The sequence below is a fragment of the Mizuhopecten yessoensis genome, unplaced genomic scaffold (genome assembly GCF_002113885.1).
Source record: "Mizuhopecten yessoensis strain PY_sf001 unplaced genomic scaffold, ASM211388v2 scaffold716081, whole genome shotgun sequence".
NCBI classification, from domain to species: domain Eukaryota; kingdom Metazoa; phylum Mollusca; class Bivalvia; order Pectinida; family Pectinidae; genus Mizuhopecten; species Mizuhopecten yessoensis.
Genome location: NW_018479938.1, coordinates 35,532 through 49,562, shown reverse-complemented (window position 1 = coordinate 49,562; position 14,031 = coordinate 35,532). Strand labels below are relative to the sequence as shown.

The following is a 14,031-nucleotide window of genomic DNA, read 5'->3' as shown; positions in this document are numbered from 1 at the left end:
TCACGGTGCGGATGAGAAACCTAGTAGGCCGTAGTAAAACCGGGTGAACGCAACAAAACGTGACAGTACGTAATAGGCCGTAATATAACTTGGAGGCGGTCCGTAGTGGGACGGGAAGCATGTGTATTTCCCGGCATCTCACGGTCCTTTCGAGTTTTGTCAAGTTATATCGCGATTAGTGTGCGTTCTGTCACGGTTGGTTCACGATTGCTGCGCGTTTTGTCCCGTTTTGCCACGTTTTGTCACGGTTATCACGGCAAGCTAGGGTGTATGGTAGCTGGTTTGTCGTGTTCAATCCAGCGCGTAGCGGTGTGCGACGGTTTGAAAGCCCGGCGCGTTGCGTTATACTACGGTCTGACACGGCGCGCGGTATGGGAGGGAGTATATACAAGCCAAAATCCCACGGCGCACTACGTTTCGTACTCAAAATATTCTTCATCTTGGTAGTTCATGATCGTCTCAGGATATAATGATTGCTTTGCTTGGGAAGCCTTCTTTGGCACAAACGTGCTCCAAAGCTGCCCGGTGTCCACGTTCCGTCAGTGGAAAGCCTTGACAGAACGTGAAAAACGTGCCGGACCTTCATCAGAACGTGAGAAACTTGAGGGACCCCATCAGAACGTGACGGGCCTAGAGGGAACGTACTGGCACCCGTGGTATACCGCGGGCCGAACCGTAATGCGCCTTGGAGCTTCCGGGACTCCAAAATCCCACGGCGCACTACGTTTCGGACAAACGGGACTGCCGTGGCTGCCGGGAACATAATGTAAACGTAGCATAAAGAAGTGAAATCAGTTGCTCTGGATGGGTACACACATTTCACTTTTTATCATAAATTATAACAATATCTAGCTGTAACAGGGACCGTTATTTAAGGTGCCTAAACTTGTCCTGTATAGTCGCAATTGATGCTTAAACAATATCACATTACCATAACACATCTGCATACCGAATCTGACAAAATCGGTCAATTTCTTAATGTCAACCAATCAGGACCAGACCTAACATCAAAATATATTGTAAAAACAAAATAAAATCAACAAAAGCCACTTTAGTGTTTGAAGTGACATTGCTAATTTTAATACAGAATTTTTGGGATATAGGACACTGCATAATTTAGACTTTTTAAAAGCTAGGCTGCAACCTCCATGTTGCTGTAGACGTTGACTTTGTTTTTGTCTTCTTCAATAACACCATCAAACTATTCATTTTACCAACCTATATTGCAGTTCATATAACAGAACAGAAATACTTATAGCATTTATTTGTCTCAGCAAATAAGAGGCGATGCTTTGTGTTTATTCGGAAAACTGTATATCAAATAGCATTAGTGTCTGCGCTAATTTCATTAAATTTATATAAAAAGCCTTAATATACCTGACGGGGTGAGAAATCGAGGGGGGGGGGGGGGGGCAACCCAACCATTTGTACAATTTTAAATCCCTGCCTCCCATGAATGCTTCCGACCAAATATGATTGATATCCATGACATGGTTCTACAGAAGAAATAGTTTATAGCCAAATTGTCCCTTTTGACCCCCGGCCCATCAGCGCCACCATTTGTACAGTTTTGAATCCCCATCGCCTTGGGATGCTTCCCTAGGAAAATACCAAATTTATGCTACCTGAGGCTGGCATTTCCTGACAAAGGGACAGCCACAGTATCTTACTTGCTTGTAAGACTGTACTTGTTTATTGCCTTCACACAGTTTGTGGTTCAGCCTTTCAGTTGTCCATGTGACCACAGGTGAATGGTCAGAGGGTGGTCATTGCCAGTATTATCAGGTATACGTATATATCGTATATTGAAAAGAAAAAAAAATGGCAGGGGGTAGCTACGTTACCTTAGCAACTATCATTAAACCCGCCACTGAAGTCTGAAGTAAAGTTGTAATAAAACTCGAGGTTCCCTGTGAAACTTTCATTCTGTTATTAGTAAATCAATTAACTTATTTCATGTATGTGCATGTACCCCGTAACAATGCAGTTAGTCATTTTAAACAAGGGTAAATTATTTATTGGTGTAGGGAACACAGTAGACTCCGGGCGGGTGATGTACACTTTATAAATCAACCACAGGCATGCATACATGTACATGTACCGGACATTGATACATGTACATGTACCGGATATTGGTACATGTACATGCACCAATGTCCGGTACATTTACATGTATCAATGTACGGTACATGTACGTATATCAATGTCCGGTATATGTACGTGTATCAACGTCCGGTACATGTGCATGTATCAATGTCCGCAAAATGTACATGTACCAATGCCCGGTACATGTACATTTTGCGGACATTGATACATGTTCATGTACCGGACATTCGTACATGTACATGTACAGGACATTGATACACGTCCACGTACCGGACATTGATCCATGTACATGTACCATTGTCCGGTAGATGTACATGTATCAATATCCGGTACATGTACAGGCATGCATACATGTACATCTACCGGACAATGGTACATGTACATGTGACAATGATCGGTACATGTACGTGGATCAATGTCCGGTACCTGTACATGTATCAATTTCCGGTACATGTACAGGTACCGGACATTGATCCACGTACATTTACCGGACATTGATAGATGTACATGTACCGGTCATTGATACACGTACCTGTACCGGACATTGGTGCATGTACATGTATGCATGCCTGGGGTTGATTTATAAAGTGTACAAGTCTGCTAATTCGAAGTTGCATGTTAAAGGAAGATCTAGAAAAAAAGTTGGTTTGGTTTCGATCTGTTTGTTATACATGTCCCAATATCCGGTACATGTACGGGTATCAATGTCCGGTGCATGTACATGTACCGATGTCCGGTACATGTTCGTGTATCAATGTCCGGGACATGTACATGTACCCGACATTGATACATGTGCATGTACCGGACATTGGTACGTGTACATGTACCGGAGATTGATACATGTACATTTACCGGACATTGATAGATGTACATGTACCGGTCATTGATACACGTACCTGTACCGGACATTGATGCACGTACATTTACCGGACATTGGTACGTGTACATGTACCGGACCTTGATACATGTACATGTTCCTGACATTGATACATGTGCACGTACCGGACATTGATCCATGTACATGTACCGGACATTGATACACGTACATGTACCGGATATTGGTACATGTATAACAAACAAATCGAAACCAAACCAACTTTTTTTCTAGATCTTCCTTTAACATGCAACTTCGAATTAGCAGACTTCAATTGAGAAACCTTTCATAAAAAATATCAATTGATAGGGAAATTCAGGGAAATAAGAAGAACAAACTAGAAATTTGTCAAAATGACATGAAAGTCACCCCATCATTATGTATGATCATTTTCCGATAAATCATTGACCAAGCTACAACTGATATTTTTACACCTGTCAATCAAAATGGTAAACAATGACCAGGTGTAAATACATACACACTATTCAGGTAGCCATGCCAACACATGGAATTAATAAAGAAAGCATGTCGGAAATATAACGATTAATAGCGTTGACTGACACCTCGAATACGGGGAGATCTGCGCGCTGACACGGTCACCTGGCATGGGCAGAACAGGTTATTGGAACATTACCATGCTGTTTCCACAACAATACGTTTCAGAAAAGATTCAATCATACATACGGATAAATCTTTTACTTTTTTTGTCATGAAACATACTTTTCCAAACAGTTTTCTTATCGTCTGCAAATCCGACTGAATCGGTCATCAGTGTGTAGACCACTTAAAGGCAGTCACTCACACAGGTCCGACGAGGACCGCCAACAGCCGAATTCGCGAGACATGAAGAACACCAAACAATTGTGACTCATAATTCACATTTGAAAAGAAAAGATCAATGTATTTGGCTGTTTTGAACCCGTTAATATTTATTGTTCAAACTCAAGCTTTTATCATTATCGGTTCAATTCGCATGGATGTCACTTGTAAATTCCTGCCGGTTATTAGTATCACGTGACACTGACTCTTTGCGGTACACAAACTTGCCAACTTCGCCACTTGACCCATGTCGTTTTGACACATTCCCACTGTCAAGATTGAATAGTTCAGCATGATTTTACCGAAGGACGACATTTTAACCCCAGAATGCTAAATAGGATGCAAGTCTTCGTTATGTTTCCCCAAACGTGGTATTTATCAATTCACAACGTAACGTCCTGAAAAGTTAGGCCTACTTTACTCGAGTTTATTTATCCGATTCTATTTCAGTGGTGGATCCAGAAACCTATCTGGGTTTTTTCCAAATTGCCAGTGTGTTGGGTGTTGGAGTGTTGGGGGGGGGTTCCATGTAAGGAAAAATTGAGGAAAATGGTGAACATACATGGGGTTTTTTTCTTGAAGCCCATAAAGCCCCTCTTGATCCGCCACTGTATCGTACAATACGACTTAAACTTGCAACTTTTCGTATTTGTTAAATTGACAATGCAATCCGGGGTTATTCAACGAAATTTAGCAGTTGATTGCTGCGAGCATATTTCAAAACATTTTCGAAAATCCTCGAAAAATTTATGATGAGTGGTCGCGAATAATAACTTGTCCTGGATTATTTTTCAGTATCGTGTACACCCCTTTCTTGACACTTCATTTTTCCTTAAAAAATGTGCAGTTAAACGCAAATATTAACGGTAGTCGTTGGTCAGAAATAAAATATCTAAATAAATCAATAGCAATGTATAAGATGACAGTTTATCCACTTCGGGAACCTCAAAGGTGCCTTATTCATACTCGGAACATCTTTAGGTTATATGTAATTCCCGTGTGAAATTTGGAACGCCTTTAAGTTTTATCATATTCCTGTTTAAAAAGGAAATCGAAATCTCAGTTATTCAAGAGCTTGTAATTAGCCCCTGGTATATTCCGACAGAAGCAAGCACTTAACAGCGCAAGGCAACAGAGGTCAAAATCTGGGACTGAAACCGATATTAATAGTCCCCACTGGGGTTACCCCAGGGGTGACTAAAAACTGAAATTGTTTGCAGTATTTGTGACTTTTTGTCATAAAATAAGAAACAGTTCATTTAAATTATTGATTTTCTGTCAAGGATACATTAAGGGTGCATTTAATGGGATGTATCAATTAAAATGGGGTTAGAGGGGTAGGGGACTGGACCATGATCCCGCAAAATCACACGCACCTGTTGGACACCAATTAAAAACTAGACTCAGAGCTAGCACGGAAGCAGGAATTATTTAGAAATGCGAGGCGTTACTACATGAAAAGATTTGGTTGAAATAAAATAAATTAAAAGCTCCTTTGTAACATAAAACCTATTCATTGTAACTGAGAATTCAATATAACCTCAGAGCACTTCAATACTCCAATAGTGTGCCTTGAAAAGAGAGAGAGGGAGGTGGTTATCCCATAACCCCCTGAGACGGTCTTTCCACCTTCGGCATAAGCAGATATCACGATCTAGAAACCAGCAGTCCTTCGTCGACACTTATACTTTGTTGACATTAATTAGTTTATACAGATACAGGTACAAATATTTTATTTGAGTCTCACCTTTCGCATACAAATTTACAAGCAAAGACATACATGATGTACTCATGACACTTGGCATGAAAAGAATGACGAAAGCCACTCTTAAAAGAGTTATGAGAGCCTACAGTTAATGACGTAAAATGATATTGCTTATTAAAACACTACGTTATAAAATCAGCCTATCACTTCAAAAAGGATCAAGGAAAATCAGTAATAATAAAATACGATTAAACTGTGCTGGGGTGTAGGTATACGTAGTCTATGCGATTGTCCATCGGTGACCAGATAATAAACTTATAAACATAAAGGTTTAATCGTATTTTATTATTATTTCCTTTACTGTTTATAAGTTTATTACCTGGTCACCGATGGACACGTATACCTACACCCCAGCACATGTGTCATGCATAGCCGTCGCCTCTTAATACATTGTAAATCCATAGTTAAAGCACACACTAATTAATTGTCTATTGTTAAGAGTATTATCTGGTCACGGGCGGCCGATTGATTCCTCCTGGAAGATTTAGACTGCATTACCACTGTCTCTCCTTTATGTTTATTACATGTACATGATAAATTAGCCACTTTCCATAGTATCATCATTATATGAAGCAAACGTTTTTCAGGTCAACCACGACAAATTGTCGACTATTTGCATTGCGTGTGTCCAACATGTATTATTTTCATTCCAATAACTTCCCATACTTGAGAATATCCAAACTTTATTGGGATACTCTGGGCAAATTATAATGTAGTCCCGGGTAAGACGCCGGGCTCACAACCGAAGGGTTGCAGGTTCGAGTCACGTCACGGCACTATGTTTTATTCGCTTGTTCATCTACGCAGCTTAAGGACTTCCCACCCTTCGTAATACACATGCTTTTCTTGGCGTAGTTTCGTGTCGTCATTTCCGTATTGCGTACCGGGCATTCCATTACCGTAGTGTAAATTATAGTAACACCGGGTAAACATTAGTACACGTGCGTGACGATGATATGTCAACACCCAATATCGCGACTAACTTGGAAATGTGTAATCATACGTACTTCAGAAATAAAGCTTATGATACAAAGACATTAATTAACTCACGGGAAAACAGTGACATAAGATCAGACGACTTCAAGAAGGTCGTATATGAATATGAATATATAAATAATATACAAAGAAGAGTCTATTTAGCTTCCGGATTTCTTGTCATTAAGCAGATTGAGAGATGATATATATGTTATTGATTCTATTGAATTGATTATCTCTCAGCATATTTAATTTTGATTTGGAAGCGGATTCTGTGAAAATCGGTCCCCCGTGAAATGGAGATCTTTCTCTAATCACCGGCTACATTATGCTTTACCTAGTTTAAATAAGTATCAGTAACTATGGCATCGTTTCCACTAGCATTGTGTAAATATAATCTCACTAAACCGACGTCAGATTTCGTCCTTGTCCATTTTATTTTTGTAATCTGGCCTAGTTTCCAGTCTCATCCCTTCCTTATACAAATTAATATACTTTTATAAATCTTGATGTTATCATTGTATGACTGGCAGTCTCTAAGTTTCGAGCATCGGACCACAGGAGTTCGCTACAAATGTCTATAATACACATATGTCATATTAATATGGGTCACAGCACACAAAAAACATACACAAGGCGAGCAGCTTCGTCAGAACACTACCGGTACCGCCAAATTTCAAATGGAGACTTTCAACACTTACTTTTGTTATATTGTCCAGGGAATTGCGGCAGTAGCATCGTTTTGAATCTTAATTAAGTAATCCGTGATGTTTAATTGTGTAATCAGTCGTCTACTACATCCACTCAAGCCCTTTCGTGTGCCTTGACCTATATCAGTATAATCATATGTATTTCGAGCCCCTGTGATCGGACCATCGATCTCCGATTCCTCCCGTTTTGACATCGATCATAATGAATACATTTCCATTACCCATTTTGTCGTCCCAAACTTGAGATAGATAATTTTGATTCTGCATGGCAAAACCTGTATCCTCTGAGCCACCGACACAAGTAGGGGTATGCCTAGTGGCCGATGGATATGAGATAACAAGCTTACCTGATCAGCAGTGACCGCTCGTGTGTTGCGGTGATATAATCTAGGTGCTTCAAACTCTTTCTAAACTCAATGTGATTATTCAAACGCACGAGAAACCCAGACTGATCACAGGGGCACGGTTCAATGTATCTTTCTGTCTGTTTCTGTTTCGTGCGTTGTAGATCCCGGCTCCGGTTTTTATGCAACGGGAGAGAGAGAGAGAGAGAGAGCAGTTCAATTATGTTTTTGGTGCGCTATAGCACTCTTAATTAAAAGCCTCCTAAATAGGGTCACATACTAAATGATCTTCCAGGTGGTTCCACAATTCACAGGCATTTGTTTCTGCCAATAAAAGTAGTCACAAGAAAAAAAATCACACCCTACTCATAAAATGTACCATTTTTTTCTGAGCAGGACGTGCTTTTTTCGCGTGACTAATTTTTGTTTTGACAGAAACAAATGCCTATGAGCTGGAGGTAGACAGCTGGTAACAACCCCTCAATTACCTTATACATGAACGTGACCCTCTGTTGTTTTCGTCCTTGAAGCTCCTTGTGACACATCCATCTTCCCTGGACTTAAAATCACTTGCAATGAATCTGGCTGCCAAGCGCTATATTCTTAACAGGATTTCAGTTTTGATTTTTGGTATATGGTTCCCAAATAATGGCGCCGTATTCAAGGATATATCGTACTAGGTATATATGCAGTTTTCTTACAAGACGATGGGCACTGTTTTATATTTCTTTTAAGAAAGCCAAGGGTCGAGCTGCTTTTCGCTTTTCTTTATATTTTTAGTATGTGGGTGTTAAATTAACCATTTTAATAATGAGGCCTCCTTGTTTACCATACATAAGTTTGTATGGTAAACAAGGCCTCAGATATAAATTGATTAATTGAACCGTGTCCTTGTGGACTGAACGAAAACGAGGTATGGTTTTAATCAGATTAAAATGACCCCCCCCCCCCGACATGACAATACTTGGCAGATGTGTTAATTGAAACTTAGTTCGGAATCATAGTTTATTAACAAGATTATGTTAAACTGACCCTAACAGAATATGAACATATATATATTATTTCTAATGAACAAATAAAAACAAAAAGGATTGTGTCTGCTAGTTACCTACATTAATCATAATATCTTGACTATTTTATATGTTGAATAGTTTACACAGATATCCCAATCATCGCCAACTTAAAATTGAAAGCATTGGCGCGTGCTAAACGGGAAAAAAATCATATACAATGAATGTGTACCACACATTTGGGCCAGCGGCAGCCTTTGACCTCGAGACTGAACGCTCGCACGCGCACTGATTGACTTTGACCACGTTTAACTTTTCAATCCCCGGACGATGGGTTGTGATTTCTGTTCCATTCCTGCAAGATATGGAATGGTCTGTTATCTCCCCACTTTTCTTCAAAACCAAATGTTGAAAAAAAGAATTGACACGCATGTACGCTATTTTGACGATATTTTGTATCCTAATGATTACACGATAGAGTTATTCACAATCATATTACAAAATAACACACAGATATATACTTAGCTTGACATGTAAATCTACAGTGGGTACACACATATACACATGCTGATATTTCGTGTTTGTTTGACTCTACCTTTGAAATTTTTGGAAAAAAAATCCCCCCGGGAGAGTGGATATCGCTGTCCAATGGGAAAGACCGATTATGATGAGCCTTTAAATTATACCCTCCGACCGTCCGGAGATGGACTTCTGTTATCTAAGACGGTACAGACACACCCCGCTGGACATTTTTAGTTTTGGTCGGGGTCGGCGTGATTAATACGTTTAAACTTGTTTCTTATCTGTTAAAAAAATGAACAACCTATACGCTCAGCATGGTCGGAGTGGGGGATAAGAGGGGTCAATTAAAGACACATCACGTGAAGAGCCATATTTTGTTTAATGAATGTATATATTGTATGCACTTCCACTTATGTTATATCGCTATCCCCATATTCATAGTCCGTTCCAAATATCCAGTTTGACCACTTGAATTGTTCGGGAAAGCCCTGCTAAAAATAGCACCGATAACGTCACTTGACTAGCCAGAGACCAGTAATTATTCATCATCAGAAGTTAATTGCACACTTGCCAATATTCAGAATTTAAATTTATTAAGCTTTAAACATATTTGTTGCCAATACAATTTAACAAGGGATGGGACACACGTTTTTAGAATATATCACAGCCTTCTCCCGTCATACATTTACAATTAAATGTCAACAATGATAATAGACATAAAAATAAAGTAGATATATATAAATATATATTGAATTTATTACCGGAATGTGACCGGTACAATGGACAGTATAAAAAGGAATATTCACGAGACGAATATCCCTTTTCAAATGTTTTCATAATATGCATATATGCAATGACAAACTACACTCGTATAAAAAAAAAGAGAAACGTTTGTGATTTTTTTATTACATTGTACAGCTCAATGGCTATGGCCATTTAATTTTATAGACCATGCATATACATTTATGTATACTATCTTTCCCACTTTCACTGTCTCCATACGCTAACACTTAGTAAGTCATATTAGCCATCACACACAATAAACTGTATGGTAATACCACTACGTGTACAAGTAGAATATGTGTCAAATATGGAACGTGTTGAGATACGCTCGGCATGGTCGGAGTGGGGGATAAGAGGGGTCAATTAAGGGATCGAGTAGTTGCCCGCGCCCCCTCTCCCTGCCCGCCCCCACTCCTCTGGATATTTTTCGTCAAACCCTAACTTCCAACTACTTTCAGTTAAGTAGAGATGTATAAAACCAGTATAGAAGTCGCTTTAGTTTAAACATCAACACAGCTATGAAGCTAACTGTTGTTTCATATAATTATGGTTAAGAATTATTACATGGATGTACATTACATTATACAAACATTTATCATAAACACGTATGGCTACAGATGCAGTGTAGACTGGAAAGCATATTTCGTGTGTGGTTTGCTATGGTGAAAGACTGTTTGTGATCTTTGTGGCACTTTCTTTATCGACAACTTTTGCAGACGTAATTTTCACACAGGTTTGTCGTTACCCCATGCTTTGGTGTATCAGATTATACATATATAACATTCGAATCAAACTAAATAACGTACGTGTAATTGTTTGTTTTACAGCAAATGTTCAAAAGGAGATGAAATATGAAACTTGTGTTTGGAAAATATTGGCTATGAATATCATAATATTTATAAAACAAGTGAATGTGATGTGTTTGCATGGAGTATTGTTCCTGTATTATCTTACAAATCCAACTGAAATGATGCAAGCGAATTCCGTGTTATTATTGTTTTATATCTCAAACAGATATAATTCTTATGATATTCTCTTTAGTGGAATTATTTCATAATTATAAACAGTATTTGTATGAATGATATTGAAGCCGGAGCGTTTGTTATATCACGGACTTAGATAACATGATGATTGAAGCGGCGGGTTTTCCCCCCAAATCACGTAAATTCTCGCGCTTTCTCGGAGTTTCTCGCAACATCAAAGTGCACAGCACATAATACCTATGCCGAAGAGGCAGTTGCCTTTCCCTCTAATCTAATTGTAATTGCATGTATATATCTTTGCTCCCTGTTACGCTTAATCATATTCATTGCTGTACCCACGGACTTAGATAATCCAGGGATGTGTAGTGGAGGGATTTGCAACTCCGAGTCCAGTCGCGAACACTTATCGTCGCTTTTGTGTTTGTTCACTGGACCGTGAAGTCATCGAGTGCCTACTCTGGCCGGTCTGCGCTTGCGCGCTAGTGTCAGGTTATACTCGCACGTTCTTCCGGTGTCATGTCAACACATCGCTGAATCGAAGTGTTGTGATTGCGGTTATCCAAGTTTACTGGGCTGTGTATTAGTAGGTCTTCATTTTATTACAGGAGAAATGTTATCGTTGCCTCCATGTCTAGCTGTACAGTAGCTGTGTCTGGAGATATTATCGTCTGTATCTTGAGTTTGTGCTATATTTTGGTTTGGACTCTGAGGGAGTCGGTTCATTGCATTTCACGATCGGATACTTCAGCGCTTTTAAAATTGTCTCATCATGAATCACACATCATGTCAACGTCTGATTTTCTGTCTTGGGATGATGACATAGATTTAGAACACGTGCTTGGAGAGTTTACAGAATATAGTGAGTCGGACATTTCAGACGACGATTTTGACAGGGATGTGTAGTGGATTAGTAGTCAATATATTAAATTGTACACCCCTGTAATCGCGCAGATTCGGCAGTCAAATAAGTCGGCATACAGTTCAGAGTAACATTACATAAAAAATACAAAAATAAAATTGCTTGTTTGTATTACGTGCCATTTTCATTAGACCATTTCCCACAAGTGTCCCGGATTGGGTACCGTCCCAGATTGGGTACCGCCACAGTACTGTAGTACTGTAGTGGTCAGTTTCCAGACCAATACAAATATAAACACTGACATACCACAAATAACACCTGCAAAAATTACTCATCTTTTTAATATATTGATATCCCACGTTTGAAAAATGGTGGAAAATAGGCCTATTGGAAGAAAATTTGATCTAAACAGCGAGATGACAACATGGTTTCACTGAAAATGACGCCATTTCCGACGCAAAGTGATACAAACATTAGCTCTTTTTGAAACAAAAATAACCCAAATTATTAATAACTCTCCGCCATAAGACTACTCCCTTACATTTTTTTTTTATTAAGCTTTACATTGCCATTAATTTTGAAAAGCTTGATTAAATACTTTGGAAGAAATTTGAAACACAAAATGGGTGGTAATGATATTTTTTCCACCCAACATTTTCAAATGTATACAAAAAAGTTCGTAACATAGCGGGCATTTCCTGACCAATAAAAAAAAAAATACTGACAGAGGACAAATAAACTCAGGTCTACACAATACAAAAAATACTCATCTTTTTATTGATATCCGTTGTTTGAAAAATGGTGGAATTTATTGGAAGAAAATTTGATCTAAACAGCGAGATGACAACATGGTTTTTACTGAAAATGACGCCATTTCCGACGCAAAGTGATAAAAGTATTAGCTCTTTTTTGAAACAAAAATAACACAAATTATTAATAACTCACCGCCATAAGATTACCCCCATACAAAATTAAATTAATTAAGCTGTCCATGGATAAACTACATTCTAATGTAAACCATTCCGTTGAGAAGGAATTAGAAACACAACTTTGTTGTTGTTGGGTTAGTAAAAAAAAAATCTCGAATCTCAAAAAACAACATCCGGTTGACGTTAAACACAGTTACAGAAAATGAAAAAAATATGTCAATAAATCAATACATCGGGTCCTGTGACACCATCTACTACTTCCACCAGATGTAATATAAACAACCTACAACAACAAGGTAAACAAAAAATGTAGTAATACTCAGTATTATTGGTTTGTTTACACACCAATTTCACGCTTCAACCACGCTCTGATGAAGCCATAACTTGTCCGCTAGGGGGCGCTCGTATCATACAACTTCACTCGGAACATATTTACTAAGGCAAAGAGGAAGTTGCGTATCCCTCCACTTCACATCCCTGGATAATCTAATTCCGTGCTGTACCTCAAGTTAAACATTTTCATTTGTCTGAGTGATGAAAACATAATCTGAAATCTGAATTACTTCTGTAATTCCCTTCTTAAAACAGCCTTGAACCAACATTTTTTAAGTGCTTTCTCTTGACCGTCATTTTGAAAAGTATAGTGGACAAACAACACTAATTTCACTATCCTAAACAATTGTGAATCAATTAATCCCAACTATCATCTGGTCTTTGCTTTAATCTGGCCTTTATTATTGTTTAAAAGTGTGGTCACTCCTGTTACCTGCGGCTATTGTTATTTCGAAGGTAAAGACCACAAGGTTACTACCTGTGGTTTCAGGCACAGGGACCCGGGAATTTGCTACAGTTTGGGTTTGCTTGGACCTATCCCGCTGTGTGGTAATATTAGATGTTCTTCTTGTTGTGATAAGGCGTCATGTAGATTAACTTGATCTGATAATTTAGGAAGTATAAATAAGATGTTTTAGTGGTTAACACTATTTCTCGAAATAAATGCTGCCCCTCCTTCCAACCACACCCAAGAAATGATTTAAGACTATCGGGTCCCTGTGGACGCAGATACGTCCTTTGTCGATGTATCTAGATTAAATTCCTCCAACGAAACCTGAGAGTTTAGAAAGTATAAATTAGATGTATCTCAACCAACTCTTGGGGAGAATGATTACTCCGACATATCAGGATAAGTCCAAACAAACATTATTGTAACTAATTAAATAGCTTATACTACTTGTATACGTCACTGATTGAATTTTACGTAGCGTTATAATTTGACTAAAATATTGAACAGGGAAAGTATAAAGACGACCACCGTGCACGGGTGTGTGTAACTTCGGGTATATAGTAATGAA

At 38.7% G+C, this 14,031-nt stretch overlaps 1 protein-coding gene across 4 annotated transcripts in view; it reads right to left on the bottom strand.

Moving 5' to 3' along the window:
• Positions 1-7,637, bottom strand: part of LOC110441646 — a 54,639-nt gene extending 47,002 nt beyond the window's left edge. For all 4 annotated transcript variants that reach the window (XM_021484845.1, XM_021484847.1, XM_021484846.1 and 1 more), the window contains exon 1: positions 7,597-7,637. The gene's annotated coding sequence lies outside the window, so the exon portion shown is untranslated. The remainder of the gene's footprint in view (positions 1-7,596) is intronic.
• Positions 7,638-14,031: the final 6,394 nt, after the last annotated feature.